Here is a 17,129-nt window from a genome sequence, read left to right as displayed (position 1 = left end):
TCACCACCCCATTCTCTACTTTGGATGAGAAATGAAAATCTAGGTCTATGGTATAAAAGGAGTATGATTAGAATAAAAATCAACTGGTTGATTGTATTAAAAAAAAACTGAACTTGCAGGGAAAGGTTTAAATAAATAGCTTATTTTTTAAAGAAAAATATTAATAATTGTTAAGAAGTCAAAACTATATTCCAAGATTTTTGAATCCATGGAATTTTAGAACTAAAAGTTATTATCAGTTCTCTCAGTGCTCCATAATTTAGAGGTGAGCATGAAAGGGACAAATAAAATAAACGATTGGCCTAAATTCACCAGCCAGTGACAGTGGGGCTAGCCTGAAAGTGTGGACAGTTCTGAGCAGAGTTTAGAAAAAATACTCATGATAGATCTATGAAGAGGAACTGAAGAAAACTAAGATTAGGGGTTGTATCTTTGTGCTTCAGAGTTGAAGGCAAATATATTCTCCCATAAAACACTACTTAAAACCACACTCAGAGAGTAAAATATTAGATAGACTAGAACATTGTCATAGTCTAGTAAAATATTTTTTTGGGTCAGTGATCCATAATTGGCATAATAGCTTAACGCCTAGTTTAGAATTGCTAGTGTTATTATTACCCAAATGATATGCATTAAATATTTTAGTAACCATAAAAGTTGATGTATAATATAAATCAAAGGTGTTATTTGTATTATTGTCATTGATTTTGTATTTTTCTAAATAATATGACCTTAACCCAGGATAATTATATGAATTTCAACTAAGTATAATTATAATGCAATTATAATCAACATCTTCACATGACAGATATTCAAAGATACACTTCTCTAAAATAAAACTGGAGTATTATGTATTCTAGTTCAATAAATTCAACAAATACTTTTTGAACACACAGTACATGACAAAAATTGGCAAAATACTTGGGATACCTGAACAATTAATACATGGTTTTTGTTCTCAAGATTTAAATCTACTAGGAGACAAAACTTGTCAACAAATTGTTTCCAGCATAAATGCAATAAGGGACATACTAAGAGATTATAATGAAAATAAAATTGTTAAAATTCTAATCCCAGAAGGATTCTATTCAATACACATTGTTTTTTTTTCCTTAAAATATTTCATTTCATATAATGAATAACCCCCAAGGTAAAAAGAGCAGTAAAGATAGCAAATTGTCTTTCATACTCATCATTCAGCGTACCAGTAGAAAAGGAAGAAGAGGAAAACCTACCTTGAAAAGAGCAAAGGAAATGAGCAGGCCAGTGCTGAATCAAGACTTTATACACTTTTGTAAAGGTCAACAGTGACAACTTCAGACAATTTTGCCATTGTTTCTAAATTTGTCTGTTGGTTTTTGAGAAGTTGAACCCATGGATCTGGATTTGGCACCCAAAATGTCTCTGAGGTGAGGGTGTAGGATGTCAGAACACTATTCCATTTCTATAACCAAAATCCTCAGGCTAATTTAACTCATTCTTTAAATGCTTGCTGCATAATAGGATTAGACAATATTAATAAGAGAAGCAGCAATACCCCTCTCTCGTGACATCAATTTTGGAGTCTTGGGGTCTAATGCTATTTCTCCCAGTGACTTTGAACAATTAAGCTAAAGGTCTCAACATTTTTCACATTTCCAAGTTAACAGTTAAACAGTAGTTTTCTACTATTTATTTAGGCCACTCTAAGAATACTAAGAACACATGTTAATGAGTTTCTATATTCTAAGCACTGTTCTAAGCACTCTGCATATATGAATTCTTGTAAGCCCCAGATCAACACTAAAAGGTCGGACTTTTATTATTCCCATGTCACAAATGAGAAAATAGAGGCAGAGGTGATAAGCTAGTAATTTTTGGAGACAAGATTTGAACCTAGAATGTTGGGCTTTAAAAATCAATTTTTGTAATCATTACAGTATACAATTATTCATTCTTAATTCTGATAATGTTCTTTAATATCTCCCCCCCCCAAAATATGATTCTACAGAGTGTCCTTTCTATCCAAGGAGATATATTGCTATCTTCTTATTCCAACTTCCAGGACATTTTCTCTCAGTCTCTAGGTGAAGCAGACAGCTGCTACTGCTGCTGCTAAGTTGCATCAGTCGTGTCCAACTCTGTGCAACCCCCTAGACGGCAGCCCACCAGGCTCCCCCATCCCTGGGATTCTCCAGGCAAGAACACTGGAGTGGGTTGCCATTTCCTTCTCCAATGCATGAAAGTGAAAAGTGAAAGTGAAGTCACTCAGTCGTGTCTGACTCCCAGCGACCCCATGGACTGCAGCCCACCAGGCTCCTCCATCCATGGGACTCTCCAGGCAAGAGTACTGGAGTGGGTTGCCATTGCTTTCTCTGGAAGCAGACAGCTAGCTGATTGTTATAAAGGGGCAAACAGCTAGACAAAACTCTTGGCTTTGAATCACTTTTCCAGGACTTGAAAGCCATTTGTAAAACCTGAAAATGTCTCCCTGGAGCAAAGGACTTTCTGAACTATGTTTAAAATAATTTGAGAAGTGATGTAAAGAAGTGTAACTCTCTGCGGTTACAGGAAACAGCTCACGCAATCAGTTCTCAGCACTGATGGGCCAGTTCTGCATAACTCTTACCCCAACCAGTTAATTCACCATTTCCCACTGAGGGAAAAAAGAGAAGAGAGTAGAGAGATATCTTTGCTGAGGCCTATTACACAGTGTTGCGGGCAGAAATGGGCTAGTAATAAATGCTGAAGCAAGTACTATATAATTATAGCTAGTCAGTTGTGCTAAAGTGAGCCAATGTGGCAGCCTAATTGAGATGATCCTTGTTGCTTCTTACAGGAATGCAATTTAATTAGAATGGGCAAACTAACAGCAGTAACCTCACAGAATCCTAGGCAATATGAGATGAGCAAGAGAAATATCACCCTGGCTGGCTTTCAGTCTGTAGTACATGGACACTGAGGGTATCTACTTGGCCTCTGGCAGACTGGAAGCCGTTTTCCATGTGTGTTTGGGCCTTGAGAAAAAGGATGTGTTCTTGTGTTTAGAAATTTAAAGAAGAATCAATCCATTTAAAACGGACAAAACAGTTTAATGTGCATTTTAAGGAGCTCTGAGGTTTCAAAATGTCCACATGCAGAAGAAGCTAACCAGATTGGATTTTCAGAAGGGTCTAATTTGGAATAAATAAGAGACAGCTGTTAAAAGTAATAAACAGCAAATAGTCAGGAGGAGAGATAAGTTCCTCTAGACTCTGAGGGCAGGTAGTGGGGAGTAAAGGTGGATGTGCTGAGAGGAGGGGAGTATTCTGATCCAGTCTATTGGAAAAAAAATCCCAAGAAAAGGCAGGATCAGGATGCTGCTGATGTGGCTCAGTTGGCATTTGGTAATTGATTTACAGGGTTAGATAGGCGGGCCAGCCCTGGAGATTCAAACGTGGCTATGATATCATTATGATAATTTCAGGAGAGTAAGGCAGGGTTGCTGATTCTCTGGCTCAAATAGAGAGTGGGGATCAAAACAAGAGCCTTCTTGTAAAGTAAGTTGTATCTTAAAAATATAAAGCAGGTGAGAGTTAAATTCTGTCAATAGCTGCTATATTCAAATGGTCAAACCCCACACATAATTGACTGGACAATCACATTAAAGTAACCATGTATTCCCAACAGAGAAACCTCTTTGAAGATTTGTTGTATATTGACGATCAGAAGTCATTCTACTTAAAATGCAGCTAATCAAATACTCTAAATGTAGCTTGATCAAGCAAACTCCAGGAGATAGTGAAGGACAGGAAAGCCTGGTGTGCTGCATTTCATGGGGACACAAAGTGTTGGACATGACTTAGTGACTGAAAAACAACAACAGAGCACTCTAATATACAGACCCCAAAGTCACATATCAGATCTTACTATAATAATTGCTGAGGACAAAATGTTTTGCAACACTGACTGACTACACAGATGTTACTAAACCATTTGAGATCACAATTTATAACAAGTTACTCTGTTTTTAACTTAGATAGAAGGGTCAATATCATAAAAGATGTTAGAGTATATTAGGGAGAGAGGATGGAGAGGAGTTTGCTGCAATTTAAAAGACGGAAAACAACAGAACTATCAAGTCCTCTCCTTTCCAGGGTGCCCATCTTTTCCCTTCCTTACTCTATTGATGTGATTTGACAACAAGCACATTTATCAGAGGACTCGATGTGTGGAAATAGAATGATATGTTCATGTTTGCTAGAAAATAAGATTGTAAGTTTATGAGGATAATTATTAAAGAAGTGGCATTTAAATGAGAATGAGTTATAAAAGTATCATAGTATATTAAAAAATTACTCAATGCATCTAAAAACAGTGGCTATCTCTGGATGGTCAGATTATGGATTCTTCAAAAAAATGTATTTTACATCTCTATATTTTCTAATCTTCTATAATAAACATACACTTTTATATAATAAAAAATTATAATAAGATGCTGGTATTTCTGGGTATAAATTAGGGTTATTACTAGGTTATGTCTTTATATTCATATATATAATATATACTATATGCATGTACACATATAATTAATATATAAATGAGTCAAACATATTATACACCTTTTTTTTTTCTGGCTTGCCTTTGGCCTCTTGCCATAATCTGTATCATACATTTTCTTATACTTCACTCACATCTTTTTTTCTTGCTTTTCCCCATCGCCCCATACAATGACCCAGGTTCACAATTTAGGATTCAAAATTTGAGTCTTCTCCATGCTGACAATGCTCATGTAGATATGGAAACATATCACATATTGCTCCTGGTTGTTTAACAAAATGGGATCAGTTATATATAGGTATCTAGGTTGTGCTTTCTTCACTTAATAATGTCATTGAAAACCTGTCAAACCAATTGAAGGAACTCTAATTCCTCATTTTAATGGTTGTATGTTATTCCACGGTGTGAAAGTAGTGAAAGTGTTAGTTGCTCAGTTGTGTCCAACTCTTTGCGAACCCATGGACTGTAGCCCACCAGATTCCTCCATCCATGGAATTCTCCAGGCAAGAATACTGGAATGGGTAGCCATTCCCTTCTTCAAGGGATCTTCCCAACCCAGGGATTAAACCCAGGTCTCCTGCATTGCAAGTGGATTCTTTTTTTTTTTTTTTTAATTTTTCCGTCTTATTTCTTTTCTTTTTTTTTTTTATTTTATAAATTTATTTATTTTAGTTGGGGGCTAATTACTTTACAATATTGTAATAGTTTTTGCCATACATTGACATGAATCAGCCATGGGTTTACATGTGTTCCCCTTCCTGGACCCCCCACCCACCTCCCTCCCCATCCCATCCCTCTGGGTCATCCCATTGCCCCGGCCCTGAGCCCTTGTCTCATGCATCGAACATGGAATGGTGTTCTGTTTCACATATGATAATGCAAGTGGATTCTTTACCAGCTGAGCCACCAGAGAGTAGATTCAGCAGTTAGCCTACTGAAGTTTCTAGATTTTTTTGCAATCATGAAAAATACTATAATTGGCATCTTTGTACATGTGTCCTTATGCATAGTTTTATTACTTTGGGAAAGTGTCCCAGGAGTGGGAATATTAAGTCAGAGAAAATACATCTAAAGTTATAATAGATATTACCAGATTGCTTTCTGAAAAGGCAGTAACGCTTCACAATTTCACCAGCCATACAAGGAAGTACTCCTGACAGTACTCAGATTCTTTTTAATTTCTGATAATCCAACAAGTATAAAGTAATATCTCATTTTTAACTATAATTTCATTCCCCTGCCTGTTAAAGACTTGAACATGTTTTCAAAAGCTTATCAGCCATTTGAATTGATCCCTGTTTGAGTTGTTTATTCTGCCTGTTTTATTTTGCCTATTTTCCTATGGGGGTATTTGGTTTTTCTTGTCAGTTTGCAGTTGTTCTTTGTACATTTTTTATCCTAATCCTTTGTCTGCCATCTGTATTATCAGTTTAATTTATCATATCATTTGTCTCCTGAATTTGTTTGTGGTAACAGTTGTATTATATTTTGATACAGTTAGATATACCTATCTTTTCTTTTTATAACTAACAATATTTTTGTCTAGCTTTGGGGGATTATAAACTGTTATATTTAGCCAGTATTTCTTGGTAGTCCCAGTATTAGTTGCCAAGGGGAATGACAACAATAACAAAATTGCCCTTTGCAAATGAACAAGTTGGGAACAGAAAACTCCAAAATAATGACAAATAAGAGAGAAGTTTATTTCTGTCATAAAGTGAAGTTAAGAAGGAGTTCATCCAGAGCTTACATGTATATCTCAACACAAGGGATCAAGTTTATTTTCCCTGATGATATTTTGTGCATGGCTTCCATTCTCCACGTCAGCTCATGACTCAAGATTCTGTTGGAGATCCAGTCATTTTGTCCATTTCCAGTTCAGAAGAAAGAAGGAAAAAAGAAGGGCCAAGCCCTTTAAAGATTCTTCTCAGAAAAAAGAGAGAGGAGAGTGAAGAGAGACAATGAAACAGTCTTTACTTCAGGTGGCCTTGTGCTCAGGCAAAAACTAGGTGTTTCAGTACTTTGGAAGATGGGGGAATGCTCACCATAACAGTTTCAAAACAATTAGTTAAGAGATATTGAGACTAATGATTTTGGGGAAAATATATCTTTTATGAAGACTTTATACTACTCTAAATAGATACACAAATGATGAGTAAATACATTGATGAATTCACTTCTAATATTTTTCCAGAGCTCGTTTACTTTCCAGAACTTCTGTCTTCCAACACAGCCACTCTCCAGTAATCTTCTTTAGCCAAGCGGGAATAGACATTTTATTGCAGATGATGCCTACTTATTTGAAAAATTGCTATCAACCAAAAGTGAGCAGGCACCGCTACATAAAAAAGACTTTTTTCTCATCCATTGCTCAGGTTCATCAATTGCCTAATGCTGTCAAGAATCTGGAAACTTCTTTCATGAGTCTAGTTGTTGTTGTAAAGTCACTCAGTCAGGTCCAACTCTTTGTAACCTTATTAACTGCAGCATGCCAGGCTTCCCTGTCCATCACCATCTCTCGGAGCTTCCTCAAACTCATGAACATTGAGTCGGTGATGCCATCCAACCATTTCAACCTCTGTTGTTCCATTCTCCTCTGCCTTCAATCTTTCCCAGCATCAGGGCCTTTTCTAATGTCAGCTCTTCACATCAGGTAGCCAAAGTATTGGAGATTCAGCTTCAGCCTCAGTCCTTCCAATGAATATTCAGGATTGACTGGTTTGATCTCTTTGCAGTCCAAGGGACTCTCAAGAGTATTCTCCAACACCACAGTTCTAAGGCATCAGTTCTTCGGTGCTCAGCCTTCTCTATGGTCCAACTCTCCCATCCATACACAACTACTGGAAAAACCATAGCTTTGACTAGACAGACCTTTGTTGGCAAAGTAATGTCTCTGCTTTTTAATACGCTGTCTAGGTTTGTCACAGCTTTTCTTCCAAGGAGCAATTTCATGGCTGCAGTCACCATCTGCGGTGATTTTTGAGCACAAGAAAATAAAGTCTGTCACTGTTTCCATTGTTTCCCCATCTATTTTCCATGAAGTGATGGGACCAGCTGGGATGGGACCAGTGATGGATCAGATGCCCTGATCTCTGTTTTTTGAATGTTGAGTTTTAAGCCAGCTTTTTCACTCTCCTCTTTCACTTTCATCAAGAGGTTCTTTAGTTCCTTTTCGCTGTCTGCCATAAATGTTGTGTCATCTGCATATCTGAGGTTATTGATATTTCTCCCAGCAATCTTGATTCCAGCTTGTGCTTCATCCAGCCTGGCATTTTGCGTGATGTACTCTGCATGTAAGTTAAATAAGCAAGGTGACAATATACAGCCTTGATGTACTCCTTTCCCAATTTAGAACCGGTCCATTGTTTAATGTCCAGTTCTGTTGCTTCTTGACCTACATACAGGTTTCTCGGGAGGCAGGTAAGGTGGTCTGATATTCCCATCTCTTTAAGAATTTTCCAGTTTGTTGTGATCCACACAGTCAAAGGCTTTAGCATAGTCAATGAAGCAGAAGTAGATGTTTTTCTGGAATTCTCTTGCTTTTTCTATGATCCAACAGATGTTAGCAATTTGATCTCTGGTAAAAAGACTAAAGAAAGAATTCACTGGGAGGAAAAATATTTTCCAGTTAGAGGGGATTAATGCTACTGGTTTTTTAAAATGAGTGGCTAGTGGCTAGATTCAAAAGAGTAACTTCTGTTTAGATGCTTTCATGTCTAGTTTATTTTTTAATAAGACTGCACATTGCAAAAGAATGTAATAAATGTTATCTTTAAGAAGTAGAGATAGAGGCAATACAGATGCCATGGTTTATGATGTGGGTCTGTTATTTGGCTGCCTTTTGAATCTAAAAGATAAATTTCAAAATATATCTCACCACTGTTTGCTACATATTGAAAATAATGCAGACTTTTTGAACAAACCAAGTCTCTAATTTTAAAAGATATCTGTGTTATTAAATATATGGTCAGGAATTAGAATTAGGGCCACATGACAGGCAGACATATGTCTATTTTATCCTTTGATCCTGTCCAATAGTAATAAAAGAAAAAAGTAGAAATAAATATCCGGTGCTGAGCTGCTCATTTACAATTCCACTGCCTCTGAAAGCTCCTGGATCTGTTAGTCAACAGTATGACTTTTTCCCTTGTGACTGAAACTGAACTCAAATGCGTGAAATGGGCCAATATTAGACTCTTAGACACTGATGCTTCGATAAACTCTCCATGTGACACTTTATTATTAATCAATTCATGCCACCAACAAACATGTTAAAGTTATAAATCATGCAGATCAGAGCTACCTGATTTTGCAGCTATGAGGCATATACTTCTATTGGTCCTCATAGTAAAGTGAAGATGGCAAAGTTGTCAAGTCTGAAATTTTCCCTGTTCTGCTTCCTCTTCCTATCTCTGTTCTCTCACTTGTGAGAGATAATATTCTCTGATTTTTTTACTCATTTCCAGTCAATCCAGCTCATGCTCTGATTATTGGGCTGTTGGGCATAGGGCTGTGTGCCAGTCATGAGGTGAACACTGGTAAATAGGCTGATCCCTGCACTCCAGGAGCCCAGGCCCCAGAGCAGGACTGCACAGCCCTACCTACGGTGAGGCTCATTACAAGTTATTTTAAACTGAACAATAGTACTTGTAGTGCTTATGTTTTCCAGAGATTTTTATTTTAAAAATATAAATTAGAATATGCAGAGAATCGGTGATATATAATTGTTTGATATTACAAATATATATATATATATAAATAAATTAGAACAGGTTTTAAAATATATATTACTTGCTATCACTCACATATGCTTTCTCCAGTGGAAGCATCTAGTTGACACTGGTCATAAATCCCAGCCTATCTGATCTATGCTACAAACCCTAAGCCTTGATGTTAGGAACATTAGTCATGTATGTGACTGAGGAGAGAGGTGAGGATTAGACTTATCTGATGCATTTGTCTCAGTCAAACAGATCACAGGCAGTGAGTTAAACTTCATTTACATTATCTGTAACTAATTCATCCTGAAGAGCTCTCAACTATGGTTTTACACTTTAATACTCATTTTTTAATTGGGGAGTTCAAAAGGTATCCTGCTAGAAGTGTCTATCAAAATGATCTAGAGGGTTTGTTAGAAATCAGATTGCTGTGTGCCACCACCCATTTCTCCTTCAGTAGGTCTGAGATGGAGCCTGAGAATTTGCATTTCTAAGAAGCTTCTAGCTGATACTGATGCTGCTGGTCTGGGGACCTCACTCTGAGAACTGTGCTAGACTAAAGGAATTTCCTACAATAGTAAGCAAGTGGGGAGACTTTGCTAGCCTACCAGGGCCTACTCAATCAGCTGTAAAGACCAGGTTCACTTAATCTCTCTGTCGTGACTTAAGTCACTGGTACATACTAGTACTTCTACATACTCCAAGAGAGGCAAGTCTTCCTCTCAGGGTGCCCTGCCCCCACAAAGGTCTACCTGTAAGCATCCTTCTTGGCCTCCCACTGCAAAGGCCTCTCAGCTGCAGAGGCTATGTTCTATGAGACAATTTATGCTATTCTAGGTAGCTTTTAATTTTCTTTTTTAAATCATCACCCATCCAATTTCCAAGTAATGTGTGGAATGCATTTTCACCATTCCTATATTGTGTTGACCATGTCTTACAACTCCTCAGTATCTACACTAGTCAGGCCATTGAGGTTTGACAAATACATCGCCTTACATAAAATCTTGTCTTGATTTATCAAAAGAGCCTATAGGTTAACTGATGGGCTCTGAAGTCAGACTGCCTGAGTATGAATGCCAACTCCACTCTTACCTCACCAGGGGACACTGAGCAGGTTCTTTACTCTCCCTGTGCCTGAGTATTTTCACCCACATTATGCCTACATATTAAGGATTTTATTTTAAATAAAATTTTATCTATAAAGTCCTCAGACTAGAACATGGAAAAGAGAAGGTATTCAATAAGTGGCAATGATCATTATATTAATAAAAGAACTGTAACTACATTGGGGCATATAGAAGTAGAATTCATTGTTTCTCACTAATTAAGAATGGCCATATCCTGGCAAGACTAAAGGCAGGCATAAAATGAGTTTCTTTGGATCTTCAACGTTTTGAAATAGTTTTAGTGGTGAAAGAGGTTGAGTTCACAGACACACTAAAATTGGGGATAATGGCTGTGACTTTCTGCACTTGGCACCATGGGTTTTGAACATGGTAAGGAATTTTGTCCTTAAAGAGCAATGATCCAGTTTAGGATGTTGAGCATATGTCTCAATTCATTTCAAAAGCACTAAACTCCCACCAAGTGTGATAGGAAGATCTACATTCCTACAAGACTCTACTCTGGGTATCATCCTCTGTTTATATAGGGGCGGAACTGAGCCTGGGGGAAGGAGTGACTGCACAAGGTCATGTGCTAACATCCAGCAGAACCAGTACTCAAGCATCAGCCAGGATGACACCAGACACCATGCTCTTTACCCTCGGGTTCTTTGTCTCTGGGTTGGTCCCAGTGACAACTACTCTCTGTAAATAATTAGGATTCATGCAGATTTGGGGTCAGTGAAAATAGCAAAGGTGACATCACATACTCTGTCCTACTAGGTACAGAGAACAGACTTAGGAGAGTGGAAAATTTCAGCACCATGACCCTTGGTGTCTAAGAAAAGGGAAGCGAGAAGTTGTCTGTTGCTAGATTGGACACAGAGCACACAGAATAAAATCAGATGGAATGTTTCACCATCTGTCTGGATTTTTAAAAAGTAGGCTGATTACATTTATAATGTCATCTCGTGATTACTCAGAAATTACATCATAGCCTATTTTTATTCTGTCATATAGTAATTTGTGTGCTGCAAATTAAGCCTAGCAAGAACAAAACTAGGTTCCTGCTGTCAGGCTATTCCACATTCAGTTAGACAAATTACAAACATATGCTGACTGTCCACTCACTGCCCAGTCTTGGTGCTAAGCCTTTGGAAAAATATAAAAATATCAGACATAGTTCTCATCTTAAAAGAGCATATGATCTTATTGGTAAGATGAGGTAAATGCAACTAAAATTATTAGACCAAAATAGAGGATCACACATGAGGAAGATAGCCAGGAAGACAGAGTTGTGTTGACAGCACGGGAACCCTGTGAATAAAGAGGTGGAGACACACAGCTGTATTTAGTCATTCTGCCTGCAATAGGACAATACACTTGAAATTCAGACTGAGGGCAGACTGTGGAAGGTTTTGGCACTCTGGCTAAGGAGTTTACATTTTACTCTAGATTCTAAAAATATTCTTTTAAGGGCCAAATACATTTTTCAAACAAACTACAACGTAAGCATCTTGACTGAAACTTATGCCTTCAGCAACATGGAGAGATGGAGTAGATCTGCTCTCTCACCTAAAACAACTGAAAATATTCACAGAAAATGTGATACAATGGTTTTCTAGTCATCATTCAACAAGCAAGGAAGGGCAATGATCCTTGAAACATGAAACAGAGAAGGTGAGCCTCATAATGGCCCCAGGTGACTGCTTGGAGTGCTGCCAGGCCAGAACATGGGGAGTTTTCAGACTAAGTCTAGCAATGCCCTTGAGTTAAGAAGATGGATCTGGGAATCTGAGGTGACCAAGGTGGCTAGCATTCATAGAACGAAGCACTGGAAAGGAAAGAGCTGCTCAGAGAGAGTGAGTTCTGGGCACCTAAAGAGTACGTTCCTTAAGTTCTCAGCTGAGTAGTGATCGGTACATGTCTGTGAAGAAAGAACCACCCAAAAGGACTAGAGGAGACTCCTCAGTGCCCACAGGAAAATAGTTCCTGTTTTCCCAAGTCAGAGTGGAAAAATCTCATACTTCATGGAAGATCAGGAAGAACACTCAAAAATTTTTGCCTTAATAGTAGATAAAATTAGTCCTAGCTCTTCCCACAAACCTTCAACTCAGAATTGAACGAATCAGTTTCCAAATAACTGCATACCAGAACAAAGTTCAAAAATATTTATAGGAATATAAATATGTTCAGAAACCAATATACTAAAATTTCTGGCATCCAGTTAAAAATTATCAGGCATTCAAAGAAGCAGGAAAATACAGCTTAAAATGAGAAGAAAAATCTGTCAATCCAAACTGACCTAGATATGATATGGATGATGAAATGAGTAGATAAGAACATTACAACGTTTAACTGTTGTAATGTATTCCATATGTTCAAGAAACCAATAGAAAGATTGAACGTGATACTTAGAGGAAGAAATTGCTGCTCTGGTAAGAAATATTAATGCTAATGAGTAAAATCATACGGTTCAGTGAAGCACAGTTTGAGAATTATTGCTCTGGGCTGTCAGAGCCATTGAAGACTTTTCAACAAAATTTGACATGAAAATAGTGGTATTTTGGGAAGATTGAATGGCTAGAGATTCAGGATGGAACTGATGGGGAGATTAGGGGCAAAGATTTTAAGCAGGAGATAACTGTAATAATGCAACAGGGAAATGAGATTTTTGGCCTAAAAGAATATCAGTGGAAATAGAGGTAGGGGATGGTTTCATTTTTTTTTTTTTTTGGTTTACATTTTGTTACTAAGGGTACCTAGTGTGCCTGGCAGTTTGTCTATTTGCAGGGAAGGATCAGTGGTTCTGTCTCTTAGGCTGATGACTTGATAAGTCTATAGGATAGCATTCAAGCCCATTGGATAAACTCTTAGAGCTATACTAGGTATCCTGGAACAACGTAAATAAATGGCATTATCTTTGAAATTTCATGAATACTGGGTATTTTTAGATATAAAGAACAGAAGAATTCATATGTTGTGTGAATGTTAGTATTGTGATGGTGCTTGGTTTTAAGTGTAAGCTGGTTAATAGATTGAGGTCAAACTCTGTGATAAGTGAAGTAATGGAGGAAACATGGATTTAAGCAGGAGAAATGTTATGGGCAAAGACAAAGAGAAGGAAAGAAGCAACTTAGGAAATGAAAGGTGGTGAATTAATGCCTAGGAGGAGTGCTGTCTAACAGTAATGGAACTCAAGCCACGTGAATAACGTAAAATTTTCTAGTTGCCACATTAGAAGAGGTAAAGAAAAATAGGTGAAATTAATTTTACTAATTAAACAGGTGATATGTTTTATTTAAATCCATATATTCAAAATGTGTCAGCAATCTAAAAATGATTAGTGAGAATTTTCACATTGTTTTAATACGAAGATACACACACTAATTTGGTGTGTATTTTACCCTTATAACACATCTCAATTCAGACGAGTCACATTTCAAGTGCTCATAGCTACACATGCCAAGTAGCTCTTGTATTCAGCAGTGGAGCCCATGAACATCAGACAGCCAGGCTTTCTCTCTTCTCCAATTCTTCTTTCCCACTTCTAATTCTTTCAAGCATCTATTAAGTGCAAGAGACTCCCCTTACCCAGGTAGCTTTTGGTACCTCAATGCAGCATGCAGTCAGATACACTGCACAGGAGAATAGAGACCCATACAAGTATTTTTGTGGAAGTGGTCTCTAGTTATTGCTTGTACAAATAAAGGATGTAATAAGTGGAATAAAGCTTGTGATTATAATAGGGTCAAGGTAATAATAAACATGTGTGTGGAAGAAGGTGGGAATGAGAACATATGCAATTTGGTTCCACTTTCTACTTTAATTTTGTACCCCTGAAATAATTACTTAATGTCTCTAAGTGCAAAGAAACATGCAAAAACACTTGGAAAATATCAAATGATATAAAAACAAAGTAATAATATTAACTTGCTCAATTGCAGGGCATTTTATTTATAAAAACAGCTAAGTGAGTCTCAGTTGGAAGGAATGTTAAGGGAAGCAACCATTATGCCCAATTTATTGGGAAGAACATGTGGTGGGACACTCCACAGGGCCTGATCTGCCTCAGGCTGATACCATGTCTCTCTTCAGATGTTAGCATCCTTGGCCCTTCCAACCCTGCCCAGAGAAGTCAGGCAATTTACCTAAATCAACAAGCTGGCATCAGGAACTGTCTTCAGATATTCTGCTTCCCAGTCCACATCCCACTTCCTTACTCTTCGGTCAGTTCAGTTGCTCAATCGTGTTCGACTCTTTGTGACCGACCCCATGGACTGCAGCACACAAGACCTCCCTGCCCATCATCAGCTCCCGGAGTTTACTCAAACTTACGTCCACTGAGTCGGTGATGCCATCCAACAATCTCATCCTCTGTAGTTCCCTTCTCCTCCTGCCTTCAACTTTACCCAGCATCAGGGTCTTTTCAAATGAGACAGTTATTCGCATCAGGTGGCCAAAGTATTGGAGTTTCAGCATCAGTCCTTCCAGTGAATATTCAGGACTGATTTCCTTTAGGATGGACTCTTCTCTATATTCCTTCCCAAAGGATGTGGACTTGAGATGTGGCCAAAGAAACAAAAAGGACTGTATCACAGAGAAAGAATAACAGATGCCAGAGGTGAAGACATGAAAAAAGAAAAATAACTCAGATTTGATAGAGAAGCTTCTCCCTCACCTTAGAATAAGCAATTTGAGGGGAGCAGTCAAAAGGAAGGAAAACTTATTTACAACATAAATTTTTGTTTTGAGCGATTTGTTCTTTCTAGTCTCAAATTATGTATCTTTTGTGACTGTACTTTAACTCAGATGTAGCAAAAAAATAAAACATTTTAAAGAGCTTTTATCCCCCCTTCTCATGAATTTTGAGCAGGACAGGCAAAATGGGCAAGACTTAAGTTTGATCCGGAGAACAGAATAACCTAAAGAAGGTCCCAACAGCAGGCAGGCAGAAGGAAGTTCAGACAGAAGTAAAGAATAGAATTTCAAGGAAGTCTGGTACATGGGAAGGTTTAAGAAAAACTAGTATGGACAAAGCAAAGGGCCAAAGTAGGTGATTAAATAGTTAATCCCACTAGGGGACTATAAGTATAAAAAAGCTTGGGGAACCCCTGTAAGTCAATAATCACTCAAGACAGTAGGCTTGCTTAGAAACAAAACCATGCAACAGAAGCAGGAGACACGCCCCCAAAACAACAAAACAATAGTGAAATCAGACCCATATCCAGCTTCATGAGGTTAGTAAGCTGATTTCTAGGAAAACGCTTCTCTGTGCACACTAAAAACAAAAAAAGATGACATTATACTGAAACCTGAGATAATTTACCACATTTTAGTATCTAGTACTGTTGTTTTTCCCTCATTTCCACTGCACCATGAAAGTCCTCGTTTAACCATGTAGGAATAGGAAAACTCCCCCAACACAACATAGAGGAAGAGGAGCAAATGATGGAAGTTTGATGTTTGTTCAAGAACGAAGAAAGTGGTCTTCTTCTCGCCCCCACTCTTCTTTTGATTACAAAACTGTAGTCAGCACTAAGTTCCATGGGTGGCACCTTATATCTCTCACAACATCCTCTACTAGTAAACTCTTTCCTTGTCACTCAGCTTCTGGCTGAATTCTTTCTGCACCCAGACAGAAAAACCTACACTGTACTAAGTCCCAAGATGCATTCTGTTGGCTTCAAAACAGCACATGAACATGAAAAAGTTCATGTTCAGAGAACCTGATCACATATCATTGTTGATTATTTACTAGTTCAGGGACTCTGGGCAGTTTATTTAATCCTTCCGAGCCTTAGAGTCTCTGTGATTAAATTAAATTGAAGTACTATCATCATGCTCACCTGAACATTTTTGATGATCAAAGAGAATGCATAAAAAATAAGAGTGGTTTGTCAAAGGCAAGGCCTTACACAGGTTATGATGATCTGATGGTCCAGGTGGCAGACACATTTGTGTCCTTACAGCACAGGGCAGGGAGTCAGACTATGGGAGAGAGTTAGGCTGTACTCCTTGGAAGACCTGCGAGTAGATAAATCCTCAGTCGTGAAGGAGTTAGGGTTCTGTACTGGAAATCAGAATACCTGTGGCAGGTCAGAAATCCATTTATTAAAAGTTGGTTTTAAGGCAGGATTTAATTAAAAGACTAAAACCTATGTAGTGAAATCTGGACATCTGATTAGAGCTAGATCATTAGCAAGTTCCACCACCCTGTCTCATCCTATGTTTTTTTAAAATAGTTCTCAAAGCCAGGACTGACTTCAAATTGTTGGGCGGGGCTGAAACTACAGATAGACAGCATGCATCCCTAGATTTGGTGGTAAACTTCCTTATTTTAAGACATTTCTTTGAGGCTTCTGGCATTTGAGTCACTTCAGAATTTCTACTTCAGCAAAAAAATTTTTTTTCCAAAATTTAACATAATATGTTCCCTCACAGCATCTGACATCAACTGGGGTCTATTATCTCAAGAAGAGTGTGGAAGACAACACAGCATTCATCTTGTAGAACAAATTTCAAAGTGAGGTCCCCAGATCAGTACTGTTAGCACCACCCAGAAACATTTTAGCAATAGGAATTCCTAGGCCTGTTTCAGACCTACTGAATCAGAAACTGGGGATGTGTTTCATGGGTCCCAGAAATCTATTTCTTAACAAGCCTTCCAGAAGATTTTGATATACACTCACATTTGAGAGCCACTAAAATCCTAAAAATGTGAGAATTCAGTAAAAAAGTACTGAATTTTTTGTGTATTTTGTAACTAAGGTAAGCTTGTTGGGAAAAA

At 37.8% G+C, this 17,129-nt stretch overlaps 1 protein-coding gene across 1 annotated transcript in view; it reads right to left on the bottom strand.

Annotated features, from left to right (window-relative positions):
- MYH15 (myosin heavy chain 15) overlaps positions 1 to 16,430 on the bottom strand; it is a 176,419-nt gene extending 159,989 nt beyond the window's left edge. The window contains exons 1-2 of the mRNA XM_081572251.1: positions 16,189 to 16,430; positions 14,678 to 14,929 (exon numbers count right to left, since the gene is read on the bottom strand). The gene's annotated coding sequence lies outside the window, so the exon portion shown is untranslated. The remainder of the gene's footprint in view (positions 1 to 14,677; positions 14,930 to 16,188) is intronic.
- Between the last annotated feature and the right edge of the window lie 699 nt (positions 16,431 to 17,129).

The sequence above is a fragment of the Giraffa tippelskirchi genome, chromosome 2 (genome assembly GCF_054371585.1).
Source record: "Giraffa tippelskirchi isolate mGirTip1 chromosome 2, T2T-mGirTip1v1.2.pri, whole genome shotgun sequence".
Classification (NCBI taxonomy): Eukaryota; Metazoa; Chordata; class Mammalia; order Artiodactyla; family Giraffidae; genus Giraffa; species Giraffa tippelskirchi.
The sequence above is the reverse complement of the archived record's forward strand: the minus strand, read 5'-3'. Positions and strand labels throughout refer to the sequence as shown.